The 19,169-nt window shown below is 41.4% G+C and overlaps 1 protein-coding gene across 5 annotated transcripts in view; it reads left to right on the plus strand.

The window, feature by feature from the left end:
* The window catches only part of WDR20 (WD repeat domain 20), a 63,655-nt gene that overhangs the window by 778 nt on the left and 43,708 nt on the right, over positions 1-19,169 (plus strand). The gene's annotated exons all lie outside the window — the stretch shown is intronic.

The raw sequence follows: 19,169 nt of genomic DNA on the forward strand, positions 1-19,169 counted from the left end.
AGAAAGGACCTGCTCGGCACCAAGGGCTACTCCTCCGCGCTGACACTTCCTAGGAGCCTCTCTTTCTGGTGGTAAGACTTTCCCAAAAACATCAGGAGGAGGACGGCTGTCACTTTCTCCGCCGGGGAACCTTCTCCTGAGAGATTGTTAAAGAGGGTCATGTTGGCTGAGTACTACAGTTGGGAGGTCGAAATGTTGTTTTCAGTGAACTAAGCTGGTTCATAGGGGTTCTGTGTGAGCGTGCCCAGATCATTCTTGTCCAACAAGTCAGACTGTGTCCCAAACAGGGAGGTATAAGCCTTAAAAGCTACTTTACAAGAATCATTTTTTTTCTTGGCGGGCGACTTAACATTAATTTTGTGAAGCATATAATCATCCTTTAAAAATATCTCTTCAAAAGAAACAACTTAGAGCTTTTCCTTTATTGGCTATGTAACTATGTTCTCATTGAGAACTGCTTATTTTTGAGATATGTGGTCTTTGACTTGACTTTTGGAAGAGTGAGGAAATTGATGCGTGGTATAGCACCTAGGCATGGAGAAAGGTGGTAACATTAATTTGTGTTTGGTTAGTGTGAAAGCAAATTGTACATACTGAGGAGTGAACATTCTCTAGGATGTAATATATCCAGAAGCAGTAAGTTTTCGGTTGGTTTCAAGAGCTAGGGACATGACAGCAGTATCCAGAAGTAGCAAGCTGTCTCATTTGTTCAAGGTGCATCTTTTTGGTTCATGTTTATAAGTGTTCTACTGTGTTTGAGGTATGCTGTTATTACTGAAGGTAAATCACTTGAGTTCGTTTTTTCTCTTTTGCGATTGGGAAAGTGTGAAGTAGTTAGTAGTCTAGGAGCTTAAGTTTTAGTCCTGCTCCCAGCTTTTTCGCTGACTTGTTGGGTGACCTTGGATGAGTTCTTTTAACTCCTATCTGCTTCTCTTTAAAATGAGAACATTGTAGTACTCACGTTGTAATTTATAATATACTAACTGTAATGAACTTTAAAGCTTGAAACGCTCGGTAGATATAAAATATCGGTAAAAGAAGCATTAAGTGTCAGACGGGAAGCTGCTATCTTGCCATTGATACTAGGACTGAAAGGATCAACTCTTTCTCTGGAAATAAGAATTTTAAGTTACTAAAATTTATATAAAATTTTAAACATACCCAACAGCTGAATTTACCAGCAATTACTAGTGCCAGTGTTACCTTTTTTTTTTTTTTTAAGTTTTCCTTGAAAGTGTATTATTTCTGAAGCATTCTCTAGTGCAACCCTTATCTGGATCTTGTGGCTTTGGTTTGCATCATTAAAACAGGTCTCTTGCTTGGAAGTATCATAGTTGTGTTCTCTTAGTGGGATGCTGTTTGATGAAGGTGAAAAGTAGGAGAGCTTTTCAAAACCATACCCCAAAATTGTTTTAAACAAGACATATCTTAAACATGTAGATTTGTCTTCAGCTGCATAATTTATTTGAGCACTGTAACTTTTTTGTAAAGTTTCATTTGCATGCGGTAACATCTTACAGCATTTTATGCTGTTACTAAAATGTCCTCTTCTAGCCATTGTAATTTAAAAAAAAATTATTTTCCATGAATGAGTTTGCATGTATTTATTGTATTTATGAGTATAAGTGATTGTTTCTGAGACTGTCTTTTCTGATTTTATTATTATTTTTTTAAAGATTTTATTTATTTATTTGACAGAGAGAGACAGCCAGCGAGAGAGGGAATACAAGCAGGGGGAGTGGGAGAGGAAGAAGCAGGCTCCTAGCGGAGAAGCCTGATGTGGGGCTCGATCCCAGAATGCTGCGATCACGCCCTGAGCTGAAGGCAGACGCTTAACAACTGCGCCACCCAGGCGCCCCTGTCTTTTCTGATTTTAAAATGGAGTAGATAATTTTCCTTACTCAGAAAACCAAAATTTACTTTTTGAAGTTAGGAGTTATAACTCTGTTCTTGACATTTGGTCATTTTGACAGTTGTTATTCATTTTTTTTCATTGGGGCTTACAAAGTTTCACAGCAATCATTTGGATCATTGAAACGGTCTAATTTGGATGCATACATTCAACTTCACTCTGCCTGTAAAATAAGTGGAAAATAGGTCTTTGAGAAACTTAAATCATGAACTATGTGCCGCCATTCCTGAAAGGAAGTATGGAGTCATGGGGGAATGGAGTGGATGAGGAGGTAGACTCAAATGTGAGGTGAAGTGTGTATTCTTGGCCCTTTCAAAAGATGGCGCAGGTCAGTTTCTAGAGCTAGAGGAGACCTTTGAGTTTCCAGTCTCACCTGCTTGGAGAAAACCAAGGCTAGAGAAGGAGTGCAAGTCTGTGTTACAGTTTTTTTCTTCTCATGGTCAGAAAAATGAAGCACAGCTGAATCCAAAGAACTGTCATAGTGAGAAGGGACCGATCAGGCTTTTTGATCGCTCGGATGCCATATCCTCCAAGCACTTCAAGATCTGCCCCAGCATTTTGCCATATATTATCTCATCGAGTCTTGATAGCAGTCTGTGAGGTACAAGGAAGCATCTTCTTTTCACATTTGAAGTTCAGAATGGAGTTTCTTGTGTAAGGAAATACAGTTTTGTGAATTTATTTTGCTTAACTGAAGATAATATGAGCATTGATTTAACGCTGACACTAATCATTTCAGCAAAGATTTGAGTGACTCCAATGATGATAACTATACCAGGTGGGGTATCTACAGTAGGATATGACCCTATCCATCTCTCCAAAGAACTATCAATTCCTAGCCTTTAAACCTTTTTTTTTTTTTTTTTAAGGTTTTATTTATTTGAGAGAGAGAAAGCAAGAGAGCACAAGCAGGGGGAGCGGCAGAGGGAGAGGGAGAAGCATGGTTTCCACTGAGCAGGGAGCCAGATGCGGGGCTCGATTCCAGGATCCTGGAATCATGACCTGAGCCGAAGACAGACGCTTAACTGACTGAGCCACCCAGGTGCCCCTAACCTTTAAACCTTTTTATATAGTACTTGGCTTTCCTTTCTGTAAAAAAGAAGTTGTTTTAGAATAAAGAGGTAGCTGGGTTTATTGAACCAATGCTTTCATTTTATGAGATCTGTTTTTACATAAATGCGAATGGCCTCCATTCAGATCCCAGCCTAAACATCACTTCCGTAGCATATCCTGCTTTGAATTCCCAGGATGGATCATTTTTCCTTATTACATGTTCTCATAGCATCCTGAACTTTGCCTTTGTAGCACTTTTCTCAATTTGTAATTCTCTGGGTGATAATCTGTCTTTTCTATAAACAAAGCTCCTTTAGAAGAGGGACCATGTGTTTTCTGCTTTCACTGTTTTCCTAGTGCCTAGCACAGTGTCCAGCATAAGGTAGGCACTTAGTATTTATTTGTTGAGTGAATGACTGAGTAAAGCATCAGTATCCAACTATGCCATACTTTTAGTTAATTAATTAATTAATTATTTAAAGTAGGCTTCACGCTGGCAGGGAGCCCAACGTGGGGCTTGAACTCACAACCCTGAGATCAAGACCTGTGGACGTTTAACTGACTGAGCTACCTGGGTGCCCCATATGTCATACTTCTGAAAAATCTTTACAAGCTAAGGAACCTATTTAATTTTGGGCTTCCAAATAATGGGTATTTTTAGTGCCTCACATCTTTGTAAAGATATTTTAAAATTATTGTTAGTAGGTAACAAATTTAGCTTTCTTACAACTGGGAAATTGTATAGCAAGAGACCATGAAGTAATGGAAAGTAACCAAATGATACAGATTACTTTTGATCTATTTCTATCAAACCACGTTACCTACCACATCTATGTACTAACAGACAACTTTTAAAAACTATACTTAGAACTACTTAGCATTCAAATCAAAGAGACTTTTTTCCTTCCCATCTTAAGATTCTGGGTCACAAGTGTGTTGCCCAGAGATGTTATTGAAGCACTCCCTACCATAGTGGGGAGAGGAGTAGAATTAGATGGCTTCCAAGGCCTTTTCAACTCTTACGGTTGTAGGAGTCTGTGCTCAATAGTTTTTTAATGAAAATAAATCCATCTTTCTTTTGGGAAGATGTCTTCATGTCTTGGACTCATTGCCTATTCATTGGATGGGAATTGAGGGGTGGGGTGTGTTGTGGAAGCAAGTGGAACATGTGATTCTAGGTCTTTATGCTGGAGAAGGCTTTGTACTCATTGTGTTGGCATGAAGCTGGGGCCAGAAGAAGAGTCCTATAATAACAGCTTAAATATTTTCAGAGCCAGAGTTATCCAGGAGTGCAGTGGGTTGACTTGGGAGAGAATGGGTGTTCTGTGTGGGAGATAGTCTGTCTCTCTCAAGGACTGCAGAACCACCTGTTGGTGACTGAGGAATTCATGCTTTTTGTGGGAGAATGACCTAGAAGCCTTTCAAAGATTTTTCCCACAGGCTAGTTTTAGATTCTGGTCTGCTCCAGAGAAGGTCACGTTCACACCCTTCACTCCATTTGTAATTATCACATCTCTGTGCTCCCCATTTCTAGTTTAGAAAGAGGCATGGAAGATTAGAACTTTTTTTTTTTTTAAAGATTTTATTTATTTATTTGACAGAGATAGAGACAGCCAGCGAGAGAGGGAACACAGCAGGGGGAGTGGGAGAGGAAGAAGCAGGCTCACAGCAGAGGAGCCTGATGTGGGGCTCGATCCCATAACTCCAGGATCACGCTCTGAGCCGAAGGCAGACGCTTAACCGCTGTGCCACCCAGGCGCCCCAGAACTTTTTTTAAAAAAAGATTTTATTTATTTATTTGACAGAGAAACAGTGAGAGAGGAAACACAAGTAGGGGGAGTGGGAGAGGGAGAAGCAGGCTTCCCGCTGAGCAGGGAGCCTGATGAGGGGCTTGATCCCAGAACTCTGGGATCATGACCTAAGCCGAAGTCAGGCTCTTAATGACTGAACCACCCAGGCGCCCCAAATTAGAACTTTTTCTATCAAATCTACTTTGAGAAATTTTGTACTTAATTTAGTAGGGCACATGTGGAGTCGAATGGAAACCTGTAGTTTTTTTTCCCAGTAAGGGCTACTTAAATCTTCTGAAATACTGATAATTGCTTAGTTATTTGACTATCACATTTTATATACTAAGGGGAAAGCATCTTCGTTTATCACTTAGAGCAGGCTAGAGAAACTTTCGTATGATACCTTGGTTCTCTTGACCTTGAAGAGGAGGAGGAGGAGGAGATTTTGAAAGACAGAATGGGTGGATATGAGCAATGGTAAGAAGCTCAGAATATGTCTGTGAAATCCATGAGATAGTCAGGAATGTCATTGTGTTAGCAAATATTTGCAGGCATGCTTATCAGATAGGAGGTACTATTCTAGATGCTGGGTATAGACAAAGTCTCTGCCCTCAAGAAACTTGTCACCTACGTTTATTATCGTTGAGTTAATTTAGTGACTTCATTTATTTAAGTACTTACTGCGCTTTGGTAGAAAACTTGAACAAGAATCAAAACATTGTGGATTTTATCACTGACTAGTTTGGCTATATGCCTAAAGAACCTTGTTTTAAAAATAAATGTGAAGATTTTTGTAGTCTGATGTTTCATGTCTTAGAGAACAATTTTATTTATATTTCAGTGAGGTTAGTTTGTGCAGAAATAGGAAATGTCCTGTTTGGTTATTTAGGAGTAAACATCAAAAACAGAAATAACTTTAATTGGTAGACATTCTTATTCTTCATTTTCAGGACATTTTAAATTATCTGGGAATATCAGTGATAAGTTACCTTATTCTCTGAACATTTGGCATCTGTTATTTATAATAGAGTACAAGGTATGTCTTGTTTTAAAAAAAAAAAAAAAATCCTCTGGGCCACCTGGGTGGCTCAGTCAGTTAAGCGTCTGCCTTCGGCTCAGGCCCTGATCTCAGGGTCCTGAGATTGAGCCCCAAGTCATGCTTCCTGCTCAGTGGGGAGCCTACTTCTCCTTCTGCCCCTCCTAGTGCTCTCTCTCTCTCTCTCTCAAATAAATAGAACTAAAAAAAATAATCCTCATTCATCAAGTGTTTCTTGCAGAGCTATTATTTCAAGGTACTGCTGTCTGTTGTGGATGATGTGAGGGTGAAGTAAGACACTTCTGCCTGTAAGGGGCTTGTATTTTTGTACTGATAATTGTACTATAAAGTAGAAGGCGTGTGCTGTGCACATGGTGTGAGCAAGGCAAGTTCAGGTGCAGTTAAGGAGTAAAGGTGAAGTGGGGAAGTATTTCTCTGCCTAGAAGGAGAAGAATATTGGGTTGGGTTTCACACAGATGATTTACCCCAAAATGTTGTGTACAGATCAAATTTTTGTAAATTTTAAAACATATCTTTATATTTCTAATTTCAGAAATGCTTTATCTTGGTTTCTGATTGAGGTTGAGTTGGCAATTGCTCTTACCTTGTAGCATTTTTTCTCAACTTCACAACTTCTCTGCCAGTTGGTAATTTGTAAATTGAGTCATGTTTTGCATTCTCAATTCTGTTTTGTAATACGGATTTTTTAAAAGTAGCATATATTGTACTAAAAACATACCAAATCAATCTTCGCTACACTTTTATCTTGTTTTGTAGCAGTAGGAAAATGTAGACTTTATAAGAAAGAAGCAAGAATCACTCATGAGGAAGGAATTTATAGGGTTTTTATATTAAAAAGCAAGAATAGGAATACTTTAGCATATTCTCAAGTAACCACATTATAGGTGATCTCTGTGGCTTGGATCTGTCCTTCCTTTGGTTGGTTCACATCCAGCCTCACTGCTGTACCGCACTCTTTCTCCTGGTGCAGCACAACTGGTGCATGGGCTCATTCTCTTTACTTACTTTGATCTTCATTTCAGAGGCTCTGTCTGAGTGTCTCATTTAATAAATATTTGAGTGGTTTAGTGTGAAAAGCAGTATACTAGACTATGGGAAATCAAAGAAGTATGAGACATGATCTCTGACCTTGAGAGGATTATCATCCAACAAGGGAGAATACGATATTCACATACTCATTCATTCTCAGATTTATTGAGTGGTTGGTTTGTGTTGTTGAGACAATCTCTGCCATCAAGGAGTTCACAGTCCAGTGGGATAATAAATGACTTACTCATTCAGCTAACATTTATTGGACCTGTAGACCCAAAGACAAATAAGACATAGTCCCTGGCCTGAAGTGCCTGTAATCTAATGATGAGATGGACAAGTAAGTAGTCGTAGCCGTGCAGATGGTGTCTGTTATTTTAGACAATATTCGCTTATTAGTGCTTCTTAATCTGAATAGTTTAGGGGATGTATCAACCTAGATGGGAAAAAACTCTTAGCTGAATTTCAACGTGTCCTTCCAATTATGGATCTAGGCAACAAATCACAGTAGTAACAGACTTGTGACTTCATCACCAGTGAAAATCACAGGTGTTTGCATATCATATTATGGTTGTTGCGGGTGTATCAGGTGTCACACTCATCACTACTTCAAAATTACAGTAGTTAGTGGATCTGCACTAGAGCTTGTTATTCAGTTGGAAATAAACTTTTAAAGACCTAAATTTGTTTAATAACTATTTTAATAATTGATCTCCTTTGTAATCTTTTGTATTTAAAAACATTGTTGTGAGAAGGAGGCCATGGGACAGGAAGTTTAAGCACCCTGATTTTGCTAAGTCTCGGCTTACCTTTCCTTTCATGTTGTGTGTGATTGAATGTAAGAGTGACAGGTCTCTCCTGTCCTGTTAAGTGACACTCTAGCTCCATGAAGAAGACCTCTTGTGCCTGCTTTTTACTCAGCAGCTCATTATCTAGAATTCTAAGTTTGATATGTCTTGTGTTGCTTTCCTTTTTCTTCTGGATCATTCCTTTATTCTTGCTGCCCTAACTAGAGGGAGAAATTCAAGAAGTACTTACAAGATTGACTTTTGTAGGAATGTTTCACTGGTTCATATCATAGATGATTATAGTACAATGTTACAGTGTGATGTTTGTCTCAGTTGCAGTGGGAACTTAGGTTTTAACAGGGTGACATTTGAACTGAATTCTGATGGGTGGTTGAGCTGAAGGGGGAAGGGATTCTAAACCAAGACAACTAGCAACCTGAGGCCTTAGGATGTGGCATGGCTCCTCTAAGAGTCACTGTGAGAGTTGAAGCTTTAGCAAGGTTTGATTAGAGGGCAAGATTATCTTCTTTGGTAGTGAGCTTCTAAGTGTTGGCAGTAGGGGTGCCTGGGTGGCTCAGTTGGTAGGCATCTGCATTCTGCTCGTGTTGTGATCCCAGAATCCTGAGATTGAGCCCCGTGTCGGGCTCTCTGCTTGGTGGGGAGTCTGCTTCTCCCTCTCCCTCTGCCCCTCCCCCTGCTCGTGCACTCTCCCGCGCACGCTCTCTCTCTCTCTCTCAAATAAACCAATAAAATCTTGAAAAAAAAATGTTGGCTATATCCTAGCTTCCAGAACTCTTAGTGTGGTTTAAAAATTTTTTTTAAATGTATTTTCTTTCTTTTGGTACTACTTCTGAGGTAATGCACTACGTTAGAGTATTGTCGTCCTCCTGGACTCCTCCTAGCGTATTGTCTTCTTTCAGAACTCTGGTCATCAGATTGTATCAGCACCATCCCTGTCGGACCCTCATCGCTTCCCTTCATTTCTCAATGATTTTGGCTCCTGCTACGCTGCCACTCTCTCCAGGGTACTCCTGTCTTAAATGCTGTGATTAGTCCTTATAACTTCGTTGCACTCACTCTCAGTTCTACCCGTGGCTCAATTGAATCCTACAGCAAAAGAGAAGAAGAAACCTTTTTGGGCCCTCATCCATTGGTACCCATCTTTTGCCTCTGGCAGCTACTGCCCCAATCTCTCAGCTGCTGCCGCTGCTTTTTTTTTTTTTTTTTTTTAAGATTTTATTTATTTATTTGACAGAGAGAGAGACAGCCAGCGAGAGAGGGAACACAAGCAGGGGGAGTGGGAGAGGAAGAAGCAGTCTCCCAGCAAAGCATGAGCCTGATGTGGGGCTCGATCCCAGGACCCTGGGATCACGCCCTGAGCCGAAGGCAGATGCTTAACAACTGAGCCACCCAGGCACCCCCCTCTCAGGTGCTTCTTAGAGCAAAGCTCCTCTAGATGTCTAAGTTGTCTGGACCCTCAAAGTAGGGCACACAGACTAGTGACATCAGTGTCACCCCCTGGGAACTTGTAGGAAGTACAGAATTAGGCCTCATTTCAGGCTTACTGAATCAAAATCTGCATTCTATGAGGGTCTGCAGGCGGCTCGGGTGCTCACTGCGGCTGGAGAGGCATTGGTCTTTACTGGCTTTCTTTAGTTCTTTCGCTGCCTCTTCAGACTTATTCCAGCAAAATTCTACCTTCCTGCCATCTATTTTTAGATGTATAATTTAGTATAATTCAATGATTTTTAGCAAACTTACCAAGTTGCACAACTGTTACCATAATCCAGTTTTAGAACATGAGGGATTGTTTTTAAATTTAATTTTGTGTAAGTTTCAGTTATGCTAGATGAATAAATTCTAGAGATGTGCTGTACACCATAATGACTGTAGTTAACAACATGGTCCTGCGCACTTCAGAATGTTAAGAGGGTAGATCTCATGTTAAGTGTTCTCATCACAAAAACAAAAATGAAGGGACATAAGGAAACTTTGGGAGGTGTTGGGTGTGTCTGTTACCTTGGTTATGGTGATGGTATCATGGGTTTTGCATATGTCCAAACTCATCAGATATACACATTTAATATGTGTAATTCCTTGTAGATCAATTATTCCTCAGTAAATCTACTAGGAAATACATTTAATGTTGTGTTTTGATTATATAAAACATTTATGTGGTTCCAACATCAGAATCATAAAACAAGGTTCTGTTCGGAGAGGTTTAGCTTCCATTTCTGTCCTCCCTGCAAAGTTCCTTCCTCTCCTTATAATCATTTTATTTGTTTTTGACTCATCCTTCTGTTGCTGTAGGAATAAGATGACATTTGAGCAGAGAAGTTGAGTGAGCATTACTACGTGTGATATTTTGCATCTTGTTTTTTTCTGCTATATGATATATATTGGTGATCTTACCATGTTAGTAAATAGAGAGCTGCTTCACTCTTTCTTATAATTACTTTATACTTCATGCTGTGGATACGTATCACATTTATTTAACCAGATGATTCTTGATTGTTAGTCTCTTTTTATTACAAATAATGCTGCAGTAGATAACTTTGCATGTATATTATTTTGCACGGAGGCAGGTATAGTTACAGGATGTGTTGCCAGGAGAGGTTACTGCTGGGTCAGAGGGTTAATGCATATATATACACATATATATATATGCATTTTTTTTAAAGATTTTTAAAATTTATTTGTCAAATGGTGAGAGAGAGTGCACACACACCAAGCAGGGGGAGCGGCAGGCAGAGGGAGAAGCAGGCTTCCCACTGAGCAAGGAGCCCAGTGTGAAGACTCGATTCCAGGACCCTGGGATCATGACCTGAGCCGAGGGCAGACACTTAACTGACTGAGTCACCCAGGTGTCCCTGCATATATATTTTTGATAGATATCATCAAATTGCCCTCCACAGGGAGGGGTTGTACTATTCTGTACTCACACATGAGAGTACGGGTTTCACCACAGCCTCACCAACAGGGCGTGTTGTCAAACTTGCATTTGATCTGATAGGTGAGAAATTAGTGTTATTTTTGTTTGTTTTCCCCTTGTGATGAGAGCGGTTGAGCATCTTTCTATATATAAGAATGGAATGTATTTCTTTCTCTATGAACTGTTTCATATCCCTTGCCCATTTTTTGTGTTGGGTTGTTGGATAGCTTTGATTTTTTTAAAAAGGAGCTCTTTATGTATTGGGGAGATTAGCCCTTTGTGATATGAATTACAGATTTTTTTTCTTTCATTTGTCATTTGTCTTGTAACTTTGCTTAGGGGTGTGTGTGTGTGTGTGTTTGCCTTGGATAATTTTCATATTTTTTGTGGTTAAATTTATAAATTTGTAAATTTTTATGGATAAATTAGAGGCGTGATTTTACTATCGAGGTGTTAACTAGTTGTCATTCTCCAAGATTTAAAGAAGAGGGAAAAGATTTACATTTTAATATTTGAAAATTAGGTTTAACAAAGACTTTTCTAGAAGCAAGAGATGAACATTGAAATGTGCTGTAAAAGGAACTGGTGGATGATGATTCACTAGTAGTTTTTACAACTTAGTGTACTTCAAATATATTACAATGTTAGGGATGTTTTGGTTTGCAAGTAACAGGAAACCCAACTCAGGCTAGTTAAAACTTTAAAGGGGATGCATTGGCATATGTCTTTGAATATTCCAGAGGTAAAGTGGGCTTCAGGCATAGTTTGATTGGGGCACCAGCTCAGTTTTGCTGAGATTTTCTTGGTTCTACTTTCCACTGAATGTCAGCTTGGCCTAAGTGGCAATATGGTGGAGGAGGTCTAGGTTTCACATTTCTGTAACACATGGCCCAGAATTAGAGCCAGTATCCAGGGTGAGAGTGAACAGCACTTTTAGACTTTTCTCAGAAGAATAAGAAAGATTGTTTCGTTGAAGCCCCCAGCAAATCTCTTTCTTTGACCTGTTGCCCCAGATTGGATTACCAGCCCATTCCTGTCGCCTTTAGCAAGGAGAAATACGAAATACGTACTGATTGACCTTTAGCAAGGACATTGGATCATCTAAATACCCTGATTGCCCTGGAGCCCACTCTGGAGCTGCAGTGTGAGTAGATAGCAGACAGAATAAAGCTATACCAAGAGATGCAAACCCAGATGTAACAGTTTTTCCTTGAGCTCATGGTATCATACATCAGTAAAACAGGGAAGATAATACCCTGTAGTTGGACCACTTGGGCTACGCTGTGCTCCTGCATGGTTTAGAGACCTCTCCTTCCTTTGATCTTGCTGTTTGATGACTATGAATGTCCTCCCACTTTTTCACACACTTCGGCATTTTTTGTTTGGATCTCTCTGTCTCCCCCACTAGACAGAAACCATCTTATTCATCCATATCCATCACAGTGCCTGTACATAATTGGCACATTGTGTCAATTTTAAATGAATGAATTTATTGAGATTATAGTCCTCTAAGGATTTACTTGAGTAAATTAGATGATCTTTCAGAATCCCTGTCACAAGCCAAACATGGTCACTCTTAGTTACCAGAGCTCACAGATGCAGGGGTGCCAACTCCTTTTGCTTTTGTTGAGAGACTCTTAGAAATTAGTCACAGCCTCGAATCTTATGCTGTTCTGAGCTAACCTAGGAGGAGGCTGTGGCTAGTGTCTTGATCATCTTGGTTTGGAAGCTATATCTTCCTTGTCCTGTGTCCTGGACAAAATTGCTCATGCTGTCTCTTCCAGTCCCTGTTGCTTCTTCCTGCTTAATTATAGGAACTGCACAACTCCCGACTTTACAGAATCCTCTGGATTTTGAAATAGCTGTGCATGTAGCTAGCAAGACTGAGGGCAGTATTAATTCAGCTAATTGAAAAATGATGAGTATTACGCTCAGGGCTTGTTTTGACAGGGCAGCAGTTTGCGTTTCCCCGATTGCTCAGAAAGTGGGGTGCAGGTAGAGCTGGAAAGGCAGAGTCCCAAGTGCAGCACTGACTAGGTGTAGGTCTGTTGGCCACTCCTCCTGGGGTTCCTTTGGAGCTTCTGCCCTTTTAGACTCATCCACTTTTCTCTCTTCCTTATGGCCTTATACTGACTTATGGCCACGTCTGCTCCTTGAAGACTTCGGTACCTGCCTCACAGCCTTCCTTTCCACTCCAGTTCTTCCGTCATCTTGGGTGGTTTTATGTCCACCATAGGACCCTTGAGGCACCTGGGTTCCTTGGTATCTTGGCTTCCATGTCCACCCCCAGCGACCTCCTCTAGTCCACCCCTGGCACTGACTCCCAGAGTGACGCTCTGGGTCTTAGCAGCAGTTGAATGGGCTTCAGCTCCAAAATGACTAATTCAGATAGAAACATGTGTCCTGCTGCTGCAGTGTAACCTTGGCTCCCACCCTTCTTGTTTCTCCAGGATACTGGTTACTCAACTTCCTGCTGCCAAATCTACAGATACCATGCAGCCTGTAGCTTCCTTGCCCTCTCTTCAGCAGCATTGACACAGCTGATCATTGTCTCTTCTTTGAAACACTCCTGGCTGTGACACTTTAATCTTGACTTTCTGCCTTTCTGGCCCGCCCTTCTCTGGCCGTTCAGTATTTGCTCATCTTTTTGAGGTCCTTCTCCCCCACCTCATCTGGGACTGGGCTCTGTTCCCTTTTCCTTTCTCACTCCTGTTGTAAGTCTCTCTGTTTTCTAAAATTGCTTTTTTATGCCTTTTCTCCCCCCCTCCCCAAAGGAAAAAGTATTTACTGCAGTAAATTAATCCAGTGGGTATTCCCTTGAAAGCATGAATCCAGTTGTGAGGGCAGGTGAAACATACAGTGCATGTGCTCTGGAAAGCTCTGTCTCTGTCAGCCCCAGATCTTTCTTCTTGACAGTGACTTTTGCAAGCACCTTCTCCTGCTCCTGTTGCCTTTTGCTCTCTGGACCATCTGTGTGCAATGGTGGATATGGACATCACTGGGCTGGATCTGGGCTCCCCTTCTCTGCAGAGCTGTGGTTGAACAGACTTGCAAGAGTTAGTTAAAATGTTGTTTCAAAGAATCAGCTACTGTTGGTTTTCTGTTTGTTGATATCTGTTGTAATCTTTATTTCCTTTCTGGTTTTGTTTTGGTTTTTGTGTGTGTGTGGTGTTTTTTTTTTTTTTTTTTCAAGGTTTGCTCTTTTCCTAGCTTTCTGAATTGACAACACAGGTTTTCAGCCCTTCTCCTTCTCCTCCTCCTGCTTTTTTAAAAAGATATTTATTTATTTACTTATTTATTTGACAGAGAGAGAGAGCACAAGCAGGAGCAACAGCAGAGGGAGAGGGAGAAGCAGACCGCCCGCTGAGCAGGGAGCCTGATTTGGGGCTCAATCCCAGGACCCTGGAATCATGACCTGAGCTGAAGGCAGACGCTTAACCAGCTGAGCCACCCAGGCGCCCCTCTTCTTTTTTTTAATGATGTATTCAAAGCTGTAGAATTTCTTCTAAGGATTATTTTACCAGTCTTCTATATGTTAGATAAATATTTCATTATTTCCACTTTTATTCTCCCTTTACACTTGAATTTCTTTTTTTTTCTTTTTTTTTTTAAAGGTGAGCAACCTGCTTTTTTTTTTTTTTTTTTAAGATTTTTTATTTATTTATTCGACAGAGATGGAGACAGCCAGCGAGAGAGGGAACACAAGCAGGGGGAGTGGGAGAGGAAGAAGCAGGCTCATAGCGGAAGAGCCTGATGTGGGGCTCGATCCCATAACGCCGGGATCACGCCCTGAGCTGAAGGCAGACGCTTAACCGCTGTGCCACCCAGGCGCCCCTACACTTGAATTTCTAAGCATGTATTTTTTTTAGTTCCTATTCATGGTGTTTAATTTTGTTAATGATTAACTTATTTTCATTGTGTGATCAGAGAATATGTTTTTTGTTATTAGCTATTTGAAATGTGACGAGGCCTTTCTTTGTGATCCAGTTAACATGTTCCATGTTTGTTTATTTATTTATTTTTAAAGATTCTGTTCACTTATTTGAGAGAGAGAGTACAAGCAGAAGGAGCGACAGAGGCAGAGGGAGAAGCAGGCTCCGCACTGAGCAGGGAACCCATTGCGGGGTTTGATCCCAGGACCCTGAGATCATGACCTGCGCCAAAGGCAGATGCTTAACCAATTGAACCACCCAGGCACCCTGTTCCATGTTTTTGTTTTTTTTAAAGATTTTATTTGTCAGAAAGAGCGCAAGCAGGGGGAGCGGCAGGCAGATGGAAAGGGAGAAGCAGGCTCCTCACTGAGCAAGGAGTCCGATGTGGGACTGGATCCCAGGACCCTGAGATTGTGATCTGAGCCGAAGGCAGATGCTTAACTGACTGAGCCACCCAGGCGTCCCCCTGTTCCATGTTTTTAAAATAATATACTCTCGGGGCGCCTGGGTGGCTCAGTCGGTTAAGCGTCTGACTCTTGGTTTCGGCTCAGGTTGTGATCTCTGGGTCGTGAGACTGAGCTACATTGGACTCCATGCTCAATGGGAGTCTGCTTGAAGATTCTCTCCTCCTGCCCCTCCTCCGAATCCTACACATGTGTGCGTATGTGCTCTCATCCTCGCTCTCTAAAAAAAATAAATCTTCAAAAATAATTAAAAAAAAAATGTATGTTTTCTGTGAGGCTCAAGATGACATATCTGTGTGCGTGTTGTTCAAGTTTTTAATGCTGTTCACATTGTCTGTCTCTACTGTATTTTCGATTGCCTTATTTCAGTTTCTGAAGGTGTGGTAAGTATCTCACGGTCATTCTGGACTTGGCAATTTCTCTTATCATTTTTTGCTTTATATTAAATTCAGAATTGTGAATCTTTGTAGATTGTTCTTTGTGTTGGTATGTTTTCTTGATCACAGCTAATTGGAAATCAGTTTGCTTTTGCTAGTATTTGCATGGAATATCTTTCTATTCCTTATTTTCAACTTATTTATGTAGTTTTTGTTTTTGATGTGTCTTTTTGGTCCTTTTAGATGATTTCTGTTTCATTGCTGTCCATGACATTTTCTTCTCTGCCTCCCTTTCTCCCCCATCTACTTACCCTCTGTCGAGGGATCTTGGTTGGTTTTTTTTTTTTTTTTAGTTTTTTTTTTTTTTTTAGTGATCTCTACATCCAACTTGGGGCTCGAACTCATGACCCCAGAAATCAAGAGTCCCATTCTCTTCCCGCTGAGCCAGTGGGGTGCCCTGGGAATCCCGGTTGATTTTATCTCCGAAGTAGATCTTCACTGCCCTCAGGGTCCCCCTGGCAGCAGGAAGGTCTCTTGCTGGCCCCTGCTGGGCCTGTCCTCCCCTCTAACTTATTCTCTATATAGTAGCCAGCATGATCTTTAAAAAGTGAATCTGTTGGTCACTGCAGCCTCAAATCTTTCAGTGGTTTGAGTTGCTTTCAACATGGAGAACAAAATGGCTGACATGGCTTACCACCACTGTACGAGCTGGTCCCTGCTTACCTTCTATCCCCTCTTCCTTTCACTGTATCTTTCTGCCGCACTGCCTTCCTTTGCACTCCTCTGACCAGACTTTTGTACCTTTCCTGCCGCAGAGTCTCACGTGCTGGTTCCCTTGCATGGAAGGTCCTTCCACTCCTTGCCCTTCACCCGTTTAATTCCTACTCCACATCTTCGCTTCATTTTTTGTCCAAGGCTCTTATCCTGACCCCTGGACTAGGTCAGGTCTCCTCTTATCCTCTACCAGCTCATCTCTCTAGCACATGTCACAGAAAAATAAAGTAATTTGAATTTGAAATTTAGTGTCCCTCCTCGCCCCACCACCTAAACTAGATTGCTGGCTCAGGAGGGCTGATTTTATCCAGTTCATTGCTGAGCTCCCTGTGTCTGGCTCCTGTTTTTGGTGCGTTACAGGCACTCTGTGAATATGCGAATGAATGGATAATGTGTAAATGGCTTGTTGTTTGTTTGTTGATGGTGGGAAGATTAGTATGGTAAGCATGTCATCTTGTAAGCGGTTGGTGTTTTTAAATCAGTCAATTACTGATCTTCTCATCTATGTTTTGTGAGAGAATGCACTTAAAGAGCAACAAGCTGTTGTGGACCCCATCCCTCCCTGACTTACTCCTCTTTCCCTCTTCTCCCACGCTGTCTCCCACACGTACCTTATCCTAGCGCGGGTAACCAGTGGAGGCATGGAAGAAAATGAAATCTGTTCAATTTTAAAAGTTTTCTTAGGGGCACCTGGGTGGCGCAGTCGGTTAAGTGGCTGGCTCTTAATTTCGGCTCTGGTTGTGATCTCAGGGTTGTGAAATAGAGCGCAGGACAAGCCCCAGGTCGTCTGTCATCTCCCATCGGGCTCCGTGCTCAGTGGGGATCTGCTCCAGCATTCTCTTCTGTCTCTCCCTGGCTGCTGATTGTGTGTATGCGCTCGCTCTCTCTGAAACCGATAAATCTTTAAGAAAAGAAAAAGGTTTTCTTAGAGGAGCACCTGGGCTGGCTTGTTCAGTATAGCACATGACTCTTGATCTCGGGGTTGTCTTCAAGCCCCACGTTGGATGTAGAGATTACTTTAAAAGGAGGGGTGCACACCTGACTGGCTCAGTCGGAGGAGCATGAGACTCTTGATCTTGAGGTCGTGAGTTCAAACCCCATGTTGACTGTAGAGATTACTTAAATAAAATTTAAAAAAATACATTAAAAAATAATAAAACTTTTATTGCTAATAAGTTTGCCACGTAGGAATTTGTCTCATTGGTGGCATTGGAAAGGAAACTTTTTTCCCTCTGCAGTTCAAAGTAGGGTATGTTTATGGTAGAATATTTGGAAAATTCAGAGAAGAAAAAACGTCTCCTATCTGGCTGCTGTTAATACTTTGTTTCCCTGCCAGTCCTTTTTTGGTGCTGTTGCGTATTTTAAGCCTAATTTAGGTCCTGCGGCGTAGACGCTCATTAAGGATGTAGAGAACGAGCCCAGGTGCGGGTTCTTTTTCAACTTTAAAATCTCCTGTAGCTCCCTAATTTGGAATGCAGTTAAGCATTGCTTTTTGTTGATGGTGTTTATAACCTATTTTACAGCATTTGAGCTTTGTATGAAGGTGTGACTTTTTTTAAAATGAACCTATGAGGTCATTGTAGAAAGTTGGTTGGGCCAAATTTGAGTCACCTGTGACTTCTTTCTTCTTCTCAGTGTGCCCTCAGTAAAAGCTTTTGGCGCTGCCTTAAAATATATCCAGAACCTGATCACTTCCCACCTCCACCATTACGTCCTCGGTGTGAGGAAGCATCACTCCTCACTTGGATTATTGCTAGGGTGGTTTCCAGATGGGCTCCCTGCTTCTACCCTTGCCTCTTATAGTCTCCTGATGGCACCCAGAATGACATTTAAAAACAATATAAGTCAGATCATATTTTTCCAGGGCTGAAAAGTTTCTAATGCTTTTTCATGTCACTTAGAACAAGATCTAAATTCATTATTAGGATATGGTGCCTTCCCCTTCAACAGATGACTGGATTAAGAAGCTGTGGTCCGTATATACAATGGAATATTACTCAGCTATCAGAAAGAACGAGTTCTCAACATTTGCTACAACATGGATGGCACTGGAGGAGATAATGCTAAGTGAAATAAGTCAAGCAGAGAAAGACAATTATCATATGATTTCTCTCATCTGTGGAACATAAGAACTAGGATGATCGGTAGGGGAAGAAAGGGATAAAGAAAGGGGGGGTAATCAGAAGGGGGAATGAAACATGAGAGACTATGGACTCTGAGAAACAAACTGAGGGCCTCAGAGGGGAGGGGGGTGGGGGAATGGGATAGACCGGTGATGGGTAGTAAGGAGGGCACGTATTGCATGGTGCACTGGGTGTTATACACAACTAATGAATCATCGAGCCTTACATCGGAAACCGGGGATGTACTGTATGGTGACTAACATAATATAATAAAAAATCATTAAAAAAAAAAAAAAAGGATATGGTGCCTTCCCTCTCCCAACCCCCTCAGTGTGATTTGCTACCACACTCTCCCTTACTCCCTCCATTCTATTCCTTGAAGAAGAGCCTAGCAACCCTCAGGACCCTCACTTGTACTTTCCTTTGACCAGAATCCTTTCCCTGGCCAGCCACAGGGCTGACTCCCTCACTTCACATCTCTGCCCAGATACAATCCTGTCAAAGAAGCTGTTTACCCTACCCAGAAATACACTCTAGTCACCCTTCTACCCTCAGTCTCCAACTTCCTTTCCTGACTGATCATTCTTCCCAGTCCTTACCACTCTCTGATACTCATTCGTTTACTTGTTTACTGACCGTATGCCTTCTAAAACCAAAAGAGGAGGGATTTATTGTCATCATTGCTGAAACCCCAGTGCCTAAAACAGTGCTTGCAAGGCACATATAGTAGAACTCAGTACATTTTGACTGGTAGATAGTGAAAGAAATTTGTTTTGAGATCTCAAGTAACTCAGTTTGAAAATCTTTATTTAGGGCGTGATCCCAGGGTCCTGGGATTGAGCCCTGCATCAGGCTCCCTGCTCCGCTGGGAGCCGCCTTCTCCCTCTCCCACTCCCTCTGCTTGTGTTCCCTCTCTCGCTGGCTATCTGTCAAATAAA

Source organism: Ursus americanus, chromosome 26 (genome assembly GCF_024610735.1).
Source record: "Ursus americanus isolate L20-20 chromosome 26, mUrsAme1.1.p, whole genome shotgun sequence".
NCBI lineage: Eukaryota > Metazoa > Chordata > Mammalia > Carnivora > Ursidae > Ursus > Ursus americanus.